This window comes from Odontesthes bonariensis, chromosome 12 (assembly GCF_027942865.1).
Source record: "Odontesthes bonariensis isolate fOdoBon6 chromosome 12, fOdoBon6.hap1, whole genome shotgun sequence".
NCBI lineage: Eukaryota > Metazoa > Chordata > Actinopteri > Atheriniformes > Atherinopsidae > Odontesthes > Odontesthes bonariensis.
This window is the reverse complement of record NC_134517.1, coordinates 26700164-26711485: the sequence shown is the minus strand read 5'-3', so window position 1 is coordinate 26711485 and position 11322 is coordinate 26700164.

The window sequence follows — 11322 nt, the reverse complement described above, 5'->3', positions numbered from 1 at the left end:
TAAATGTCGCAAATGCTCCTATTGTGAATGGTTAGAATATTTACCTATGACTTCCCGAACCTCAAATGGTGTTCTCTTTTCTAAAAACAGGTAGTTGATGATTTTCATAGCCTGCTAACAGAGAAGCAGTTATTAGTTCAAAACCGTTCTTGATCCAATCTTTGAAAGGTGAAGCTTTCTAAAAATGTTTCATATACGTGAACATCAGATTCAAAGATCTGTATCATGTCTTCAATGAGACATCACGAAGGATTATAAATAGCTTTTTCCGTGAAAAATCTGTCACATCAAAGTGATATCTATGGTTGAGGACTCACTTGGATGTTTCATGGTGTTTGAGCCTCGACCAATCTCTCTGTGCTTGTCACCATAAGTGAGACCTTTTCCATATGCACAGGCTCATCTGATATGTTATTATGAAACAAACCAAATTTCAAATGCAGATGACACCACCAACATTTGTCACTTTTAAGGCTCTCCCATATTAAGGCTGTTATTTAAATAGTTGGCTGTTCAGTGTCTGCAAACCAAAGACACCATTGGTTGTACAACTACTGAAATGAGGGGGACATCAAATGTTTTGTTGCCTTGAATCCTCTATTTCTTCTTCAACAGCACCTGCACCATTTTGCACACATCCAACTAGCCAATCACTGAAAGGTGACTTTGGTGGTGATAAAGTGGAGCAGTTATGTCATAGACCCCTTACAGTGTGATTGAAGCCTCTCAGTGGGGCCCCTGCAGTTGACAAGAAAAATATTTGCTGATTAGATGTTGAATAAACAACTTTTCTTTTCTGTGAAAACACTTAAATATGGATTTTGAGGCAAAAGATCTCAATCAACAAAGACTGCAGAATGATAATAAAGACTTTGAATTAAAAATTTGAATCAAATCATACAGTTATGGGTTATACTAACCAGGGATACCAGCAACAGCAGATGAAAAACACTATTAGCAAGCTTCTAAAATCTCTGAAATGACAGCGAATGAAAGTATTTCAACTGCATTTCCAGTTGCCTCCCTCATAAATTTGTATTTGCATTTGTTTGAATCAGACATGCAGATAAGATTGTCCCCTTTACTCAGTATTTATATTGTTCTACTCCTTATTTAATTCATTGTGTCCTGCATTGCTTTCCTTGTGACATTTTACCTCTACAGACTGGCAGAGCCATTAATAGGGTTGACATTTTAACATATAGCTTTGACATTTTAATGTATTAATATGGGAGCTGAACCTCTCAGATTGTTCTTTTCACAGCAGACGCCGTGAGCGCGGGGGCTCTAAAAAATGACTGTGGCTTATACTCCTGAAAGATGACAAAATGTGTCATTATGTTCTGAGCTGCCGTTAATAATGTGTTTACATAGCAGGTTAATAGTTAAGTCTGTGTGTCAAATTCTCAAGAGCAGGTACTCCATCAGTGGTTGTGGATCATTAATCAAAAAGGCTGTAAAAGAGACATCAGGGCCTTTTATGAGCATTTATACTGTAAATGAATCAGGCTGGTTGAATATAGACAAGGCAGTGGTTGATGAAATTACTTAAAGACATCCCTTTGACACCGTTAAAGTCTCTATCAAATCAAATGGCTTAATGATTAAAATATTTCAGTAAGAACCACAAAGAAAACAGAATTTCAGCTGTTTTAGCTACTGCTAGCTTTGTAAAAAGGCATGAATATTATTATATGATTAAAGATAAGAAGTTATATCATGATATAGCGTTCTTTATGTTGAAACTGTGTGAGCATGTACAGAAATGACAGAGGCAGTGGCGGCCCTCTATCCTCGGGATGCTACTAATTTATTGATGATGTCAGAGACGCATACTGTCAGCGAGGCCTCTGATCTGATGAACGCACTGCATAGTTGACCTTTGATCGAACTCTCAGGTTGTTTGGACTTTTCGAGGCAGAAGACACTTGGCACACCACAGAATGTCACTGACTATAGACCAGTGTCACATGTTTAGCTAACTTTTCTGCTTTAAAAAGAAAAAAACAACCTGCTTTAATCTGCAGTCACTTGTCAGCTATTACCTCTTTTTCATATCTACTGGAGTCATTTAGCTTTAGGTAAAGAGAATGCATGCCCCATTTCAGCTGTCCCATCTGAGAGGAAGGTTATACGAGAGGGATAGAGTTTTTAGGAAGAGAGAGCACAAAGTGTAGCAGTTTTCTCATCCGTACCCTATGGGCTGTCTATGTGTTGCTGTATAAATAGTTTGGTGGCTCAGCAGGAGAAAAGCACTTCATCAAGGAGGGTGAGCAGAACCTGCATCCATCGGCACTTACACCAGCGCAGAGCTTTGATTACGGTCGTCTTCTTCTCTTCCTCCTCCTCCTTCTGCTAGTCTCCACACACCACCCCGGTACGCTCGCCCTTCCCTCTGCATGCTTACTCCACATTTTCTGCATCCTGCACAAATGCTGTTTATTCACTGATTAATTTCTCCGCCAACGCCACAGCTGAAACAAAGTGAAGTCTAAATCTCGCAAGTTGGCATAAACCGTAGATGGAAGTGTTTCAGATCATTTTTTGAAGCTCATTCTTTACTGAGATAAAATAAAAAGTAAGATGAGCTTGTATTTAAGTTCATTTTGTTGTATACACAGACAATTGCATATTCAAATTCATAAGTTGCTGGTATAAGTAGACAGTGACACATTCAGCAGCTGCAGCAGGGCTGTTAAGAGCATTTTCTCTCTTATCACAGCATCGTTATGTTGAAGGATGTTAGCATGAAGAAATTAATTCTTGATTCCTCATGGAAAGTTTTCCTGGATAGAAGATGAGGGCAGTGAGTCTGGAAACCGATAGATGCTTTTTACAGTGACAATTTCTTTGCATCAATATACATTTGCAACACAGACAGTACATACAGTTTATGGTTTGGACTCACAAAGGCCAGCTGTTGCAGAATTTCAAAGATGACTTTTAAAACCATAAGTGAGAATGCAAATTTTTCGGTGTCAGTAGGCTGTGCATTGCTCTGTTGCACAGTCACCATGGAAGCTAATGTGCATATTCATTCAGCCCAGTCAGGCAGCCCTGAGACGTCAGCCCTGTTTAATGCATGAGGCTCTTAAAAACCAACAAAACAAATTCATGAACACACAAACACATACACATGCGCACAGCAGGCCGATGTTGATTTCATTAGCAGTAGTGGAGATATAGCCCAGCCAATGGCATAGAGACTGATGAGGCATCTGGATTCACCAGTGACAGCTGTTTGCAAAGTGTGACTGAAATACTGCCTCCCCATCTCCCCCTTCTCTCTATTCTCCCTCTTATGCTTCTTTTCCCTCCATCTTTTTCTCTCTCCTCTGCTTCTTGTCATTCATCATCAGTCTGTTGGAGCTGTGGCCTGTACCCACTAGCCTGTCACTTTATGCATGTGTGTGTGTGCGTTTGTTGGTCGGAGGAAGACTCCTGTCCTTCATTGAATATATTTCATCTGGACCGCTCAATTTCAATCAGAGCTAATGGAAAAGCTGGCCAACCCTCAGCCGAGCTTTCCTGCTCTCCAGCACACACAGCCACAGCACTGTGTGTACACAATGTCTGTTATGTTGGACAAGCTCAGCATTTGCAACAAACTGTAAATGACCAGGGATTTTACTGTTAGTTGCAATTAGAGTACAAAATCAAATGTGTGCCTAAACTAAACACCACATCTCACTTTGTCATTATGAAAGAAGCTACAAAAACATACCAATTCAGGTTATTTTTGAGTGGTCCTGCTCTTTTGTGCTTCAAGTTACAGTAATAACACTACAGTGATGCAGTTATCTGTATTCACTTGTCTACCAGCACTACCAGAAGCTAAAACCCTGTACCTATGACGTTATAGAAGAATTCATAAATACTATGCAGCTGAGATACACGTTTGGTTTGAGAAACTTGAGGGGTGGACCAAATTTTCCTGTCATAGCACTTTGTGCTACAAGGTGGGACATAAGTCACCAAAGTGTCTCCTCTGTCCTATCACCGAAAGAAGAATAAGCTGTGGATGGCACTGGCAGTAGAAAATAAACAAACTGCTAGCTGATGAAACAAAAACTCTGGCTCCTTGTTGGGATGATTTTTGATGAGAAAAGTTAAGTAATTCATCTTAAAGCACAAGAATCATAAGGAGCTTAATGAGCTCATTAGTCAGTAAACCACCTTGAAATGCTATTACTGTTTGAATGACTGAACATATATTGATAATATTCTACAAGTAACCAGCACCGATAGTAACTCTAGGGTGGGTCTGTTATTATATTTTGCTTATAAATGCTCTAATATGTGAATATTTGCTATTACAGAATTTGTATGTACAGCTCAATTATGTCACTAGAGATATTCATATAAAGTGAATGTCCGTTGCCATCTCTAATCTCTTTTGCTGTCGTGTTAGTTTCCTTAAACTCCAGTTTTAAAGTGTATAGCTCTGCAAAATAATGTCTTGTTATCTTTTTTAAATTAAATATAAAAAGCTTTGGCTCAGTATTAGTGTGCAAGCTTGTCATTTCATTGTGCTCCCTTGTAAGAAAGGCAGTGCTTGGTGAAAGTGTGTTAGCTAATGTCTTAGCTATCATCTGAAAAGCCATACACTGCTCTGGAGCTGCACTTATGGTACATTTGGCAATAGCTGGGGAAACACTTTTTTTTCTGCAATTCGGCAGCATCAGTCACTGTCAAAAAACTGGCCCTGAATTCTAAGTACTCCATTAGTGGAATTAGAGCACTTTCAGCATGCAGCCAATAGAGGTAACTAAACAAGGGAAGTTAATGAATACAAACTAGTAATCCATCAGTTATTTTATGCTTTTTGCTGGATATACTAGTGTGGACAGAAACCTACCTATTAGAAACAACTTAAACCAATTGTCCACAAAAAATTGTAAAGAATCTTTTGTGGACAAATTCAGTTGATCAAATGCAGAGACAGCGAGTGGTTTGTGATCCCAATGAGGAGCTTCACATGAGCTTATGGGAAGATTGTGTCTGCGGCAGCGGCGACTAATTATGTTATTTAATTAAAGCAAAAAGCAAGGGGAATGTTTGTTTAAAGAATTGTATGGCCTTAATAAGGGATAGATAAGAAGTTTGGGCTGGAGCCTATGCCAGCAATTGGGTGAGGCAGGGTACACCTAGGACACGTTGCCAGTCCATCACAGAACCAACACAGAGACAAATGAGACAAGCGGCCATGAACACTCACACTGACTCCAAGGGTAAATTTAGAATCACTAATTAACCTAACATGCATGTTTTGGACTGCGGGAGGAAGCCTGAGTACCCAGAGAGAACCCAATCATGGATGGGGATACATGCAAACTCCACACAGAAAGGCCCCAGCCGAGATTTGAACCAAAAACCTAGTTGCGAGGTGACAATACTAACCACCATTACAGTGCTGCCCATTAGGAAAACTCATAAACCAATAGTCTGTTACCGGAATCACAAAACAAAATAACAAAGTAGTGGAAGGGAGACATTTTATTTCTTCGTTTGAAATATTTTCTAAAGTTGAATTTGATGGCAGCAACATGTTTCAAAAAGTTGGGACTGGGCAACGTTTACCACTGTGTAGCATCCCCTCTTCTTTTAATGAATGTTGTCTCAGTCTTGTCTGACATAGGATTCCATCTGATCAACAGTCCTGGGTCCTCTTTGTTGTAGTTTGCATATCATGATGCGCCAAATGTTTTCAGTTGGTGAAAGGTCTGGACTGCAGGCAGGCCTGTCACAATGCCCAAACTCTTCCACTACAATGCAATGCAGTGGTAATAGATGCAGTATGTGATTTAGCATTGTCTTGCTGAAATATCCAAAGCCGTCCACCATCTGGATGGTAGCAAGTTGCCAAATCCAACCCCATTCATGGACCCCCATACCATCAGATGGTCCTACTCCTCTTTAATCTGAATGATGCACCACAACGGATGCTACACAGTGGTAAACATGGCCTTGCCACAACCTTTCTGAGTAGTGTTGGTTTTTTTAATGAAAAAGTAAAATGACTCACTTTCAACACTTTGCTCTATTGTGACTAAAATATTGTTTTATGAGATTTTCAGATGGTGTTTTTCATACTCAGGCACATATGACCAAGTCTGACGATACTGCAGCCATTTTCTGCATTAGTGTGACCCAGAGGATTCCATCCTGCAACATTTTGTCAGCAACAGTTTCATTCCATCCTCCCTGTGGCTGTGTGTCACAATGATAGCGTGTTACCTGCCTGACAAATCTGGACAAAAAGTAAAACCATACACTGTCATGGCCATTTCGAATCACACTCTCTTACCTTCCTCATTACTCACCCTGGCAGCTCTTTTAATGCATTCTTCTACTATTTGGTACTGTATGAGCATCATGTACAGATTCTCAAAAGAATTTCTCCATTCCTTCGTCTGAGCATTTCCCTTTTTTTTTTGTCTTGATCATGATGAACTGTTGTGTGCAGGCCAAAATGTAATCCTTGCAAGACCCAAACATCAATATATTAGAGGAGCAGGCTGCGGCCTAAAGATATCAGTATTGATCTTCTATTTAGATTCAGCTTGTTTGGACTGGGAGACAAATAGCCTCCCCGCTTCTCTCAAAGAGCTCATTTCATTTAAACAGAAAGAGTTACTTTACAGTGATGCTGCCTTTACTTCTGATTTTATGTGCAGCCTCTGTGATATGTGGCAATGAGAAAAACTATGTTTGAAAATGCAGTAGTTTCTTTCCCCTCTGACCCCATTTAAGCTGTGATGTTGTATTAGTTGATTATCATTTCTACCGTCTGGAGTGACTTGCCAAGTCTAAGTGAAGACTCATGTTTAGAGATATTTCTAGTCAAAAAGTCACAACTAGAATTTTTCATCAGAGTGATGGAAAGCAGCTCCTCCCCTTTCTCTTCTAAGGGGTTGGCAACAACCTATACAACTTGTTAGAGTTTCACAACATAAATTTGTTTGCAAAAGAATAAGATTTAAGATCAAGCTGACACCAAGAGGTACTTTACCTGACTCCCGCCCTCTGGTATTCGCATACCATCTGGGACGAGCCCACAACCGACATGATTTCAAATGGGGCTATTTTTTCTAAAACTCGTGCATGTGATTGGATGAAGAATCTGTCCGTCATCTTGACTGACACGCCACTTCAGCCACTCCCAATGACTCAACCCGTGACGTAGCTCAGAGCTTACCTGACTCCCGCCCTCTGGAGCATGAATGGGCGGCCATAACGCGGCCATTCATCCAAAGTCCCACCCAGCGATTAATGATTGGCTCTGATTATTTTCTAATCGGACGAAACCACAGCCATTATAACTAACAGCCTTGCCACTCACTATTAAGCCCCATTGTACCGGTGTGAAGTGGCTGGGATGACCATCAGCACCTCCAAATCTGAGACCATGGTCTTCGGCCGGAAAAGGGTGGAATGCTCTCTCCGGGTTGGGAATGAGATCCTTCCCCAAGTGGAGGAGTTCAAGTATCTCGGGGTCTTGTTCACGAGTGAGGGACGATTGGAGCAGGAGATTGACAGGCAGATCGGTGCGGCGTCTGCAGTGATGCGGGCTCTGCACCGGCCCGTCGTGGTGAAAAAGGAGCTGAGCCAGAAGGCAAAGCTCTCGATTTACCGGTCAGTCTGTGTTCCTACCCTCACCTATGGTCACGAGCTGTGGGTAGTGACCGAAAGAACGAAATCGCGAATACAAGCGGCCGAAATGAGTTTCCTCCGCAGGGTGTCTGGGCTCTCTCTTAGAGATAGGGTGAGAAGCTCGGTCATCCGGGAGGGGCTCGGAGTAGAACCGCTGCTCCTCCGCATCGAGAGGAGTCAGATGAGGTGGCTCGGGCATCTGGTGAGAATGCCTCCTGGACGCCTCCCCGGTGAGGTGTTCCAGGGCCGTCCCACTGGGAGGAGGCCCCGGGGAAGACCCAGGACACGTTGGAGAGACTATGTCTCTCGGCTGGCCTGGGAACACCTCTGGGTCCCCCCAGAAGAGCTGGAGGAAGTGGCCGGGGACAGGGACATCTGGGTCTCTTTGCTCAAGCTGCTGCCCCCGCGACCCGATCCCCGGACCAGCGGAAGATAATGGATGGATGGATGTATGTACCGGCTTTTTGGCTGCAGTTCCACCAGAATTCCACTGGGCGCGTCGGTGGAGACCAGAATGAATTGGGCCCAATAGAGCTAGATGCTACAAATGGTCAGTTTCACCTAAGTCTCCTCAAGAGCGCTCAGATTTGAATGTAGTTTCTGAGAGCTCAACATAGGTTTCAAGTCAAAAATCTACTGAACGAGTACATATATCCCTTTGATTTCTTACAGGTTGGCTTCTTGTTGTCCACAAAGCGCTAGCATTGTGCTAATGACAGCTGTTCGACCGGCGAAAGAATGAATTACGACCAGAGGCACCGCTTGACGGCTGGCTCCATACCAAGCGACAACAGAATAAAGATGGACTTTTCCCGCTTATGTTACCACAGATTCTCTCTTACTACAGCTCTTCCTTGAAAACGCTGCTGCCTTTGAGACTAACCACAGATTCTATAATACTAGATAGGCTGTGGACCAACAACAAGCAGGATTGTTGCCGTAAAGCGGCATCTCCGGTCGTAAGCTATGTATGACGTCATATACACTTCAAATCCTTTTTTTTAAGCAAATGAGTGGCTCTAAAAATCTAAAACTCAGCCATAGGTATTTTCTAAACATCCTCTTTCGAACACAACATTCGAATTACTAGAGAAAAAATTATATCTCGAGATAAGGGCACACTAGGGCGTATAGCTCCATAGGACTCCATTCATTCTGGTCTCCAAAATTGAGCGCCCCACGTGGAAAGAGGGTGGAACTGCAACCAAAATCGCCTCGTTGGAAACCGGAAATGCACCGTGAGTGGCGAATCTGTAGTATTATAGAATCTGTGACGAAACACATATGACTCCCAGGCTCCTCAGATGGTTGTGTGAGGAAAGGGAACGCCCCCGCGTGTAGTTGGTGAACGCAGCCAGATGACGTGAGTCAGGTTAAAGGGTTAGTTCGCCATTTTGCACATTAAGCCCTGTTTCTAGGTAGTCTGGGGTGAATTATAGATGTTCTGATCACAATTTGGACATTTGGTGCTGAACGGAGCATTTAGGTATCCACTGCTGCAGCCCCCCCACCTTTGCATTGAGTCAATGACCACTCAAGCAAACAATCATAAAATGGCATTAAACTTTCGTTTGAAAAGACATGGAACTCACCGTGTGGTCAGTGGTGGACAGCGATAAATGTTAATGTTAATTGACCCGAAAATCGCAGCGAAATGTGCCTTCAAACAGTTGTTTTAGTATTTGGTGGACCTATTTTTCCGGACACCGTTGAATAGCAGCAGCCAATACAAATCAATGAAGACGGACAATAATGGTAATATAAGCGTATTTCGCGGTGATTTTCGAGCCAACGTATCGCTGTCCACCACAGACCACATGGTGAGTTTCATGTCTCTGCAAACGAAAGTTTAATGCCGTTTTATGATTGTTTGCTTGAGTGGTCATTGACTCAATGCAAAGGTGGGGGGGGGGGCTGCAGCAGTGGATACCTAAATGCTCCGTTCAGCACCAAATGTCCAAATTGTGATCAGAACATCTCTAACTCATCCCAGAATACCCCCAAACAGGGCTTAAAGGGGCACTAGGTAGCATTTTCACCTAAAATTATAGCCTTCAGGAGTTTAACAAAGGTTAAACAAGTCAATAGTAAGCGAATGAAGCCTGTCCCGCTCCCAACAGGGGTCTGTATGCTGAAAATCCCATATGTAACTTCGGCAGGAGCGACCCGCTTCTGAAGTGTCGTGATGCGTAAGAAGAGTCGTTTGTGTTTACGGCACTTAGCTAGGTACTGTATGCTAGCTGTAGCTGTAGGCTATGTGTTTGCTTGCGTTGAAGAGCCAACACCAAGCGTTTCATATTCTGCCCTTCACAGACTGAATAAGAAACGTTCGATGTTGGCACTTCCCATCTTTGTGAAATTTCTCCAAGTGTGATCTTGTTCATCTACCATAGTGATCTGCGTTTTGGATCGTAAAGAGACAGGTGATGAGGTGCTCTAATTCCTCCTGAGTTCGAGACGTAGCCTAGCTTCAGAAATACACAGACTGACCTGATTAGAATAAGAATAGCGTTTTGATCCGAACAAGAATTGTTATCTACAAATGAAAATTGATTAATTTGTGATTGTAATCGGAATAGTGTAGAGCTAGTCTGCGTTTATTGCGGCGTGTGTTGGTAGTGCTTGCGCGCATCTGTCTAGATGTAACTTTTGTAAGTGTCTGCTAATACAAAGGAATCACTCCATGAATTCACCATGATGAGGGAAGAATCCCATTCAAGATCAGCAACAGTCCATCCATGCATCCATTATCTGCCGCTTGTCCGGGGGTCGGGTCGCGGGGACAGCAGCCTGAGCAGAGAAACCCAGACGAGCTGTCCCCGGCCACTTCCTCCAGCAACAGTATTATAACATATTATCTTGAGTTCTCTCTTCAGAAAATCTCTGATTATAGTACCTTACGTGGGCAGTCTACACTTGTGAATCAGATGACCTAACTGCACTGACTAAATAACACAACGGCAGCATTCGCCACAATGGTTAGTTAGTGGGTGTGTACAGGTGGGGATTTTTACGACAGTGTAGAATTTCAGTTTGACCAATAGAGATCGCTATACTGCCGCTAAACTACCTTGTATCCCTTTAATGTGCAAAATGGCGAACTAACACTTTAAGAGGTACTATCAAAGAGGCACAATGTGTTGGTCATGAAACTGAGGTCCTGGATCAAAGAACTTTAAAAAAAAAAGAACTATTTTAAAAAGGGCAATAATCCTTTTGTTGTATTCAATCATGTACAGTACTTTATATATTTGTATTTTTACATTTTTGAATTATCTACTGTATTGGGACCGAAGGAGTTGAGGTGGGGCAAGAAGTTAAAAATGAAAACTTTGCTTTAAATTTGATTAAAATTTTACTTTACTTTTCAACTGTGCCCTTAAAGAGTCTACAGGGTATCTTCAGACTACCAAAGAAAGAAAAAAACATTGCTTTTTCTCTACTGTAATTATTTGGATAAATGCATCCCAGACCTAAAATGTCATTTTGAAAAAGTACATTTAAAACTTTTACTGTTTGAAAGATTTGGAGGTTTTCTGGAAAACTTAAAACAGACTTAAAACAGACAAATGTTAAACCTTTATTTCTGTAACATGAACCATAAGCAGCTGAAGAAACTGAAAATATCAAATAAGAAAACATTTGATTGGCCAAATTCAGCTTTTACAG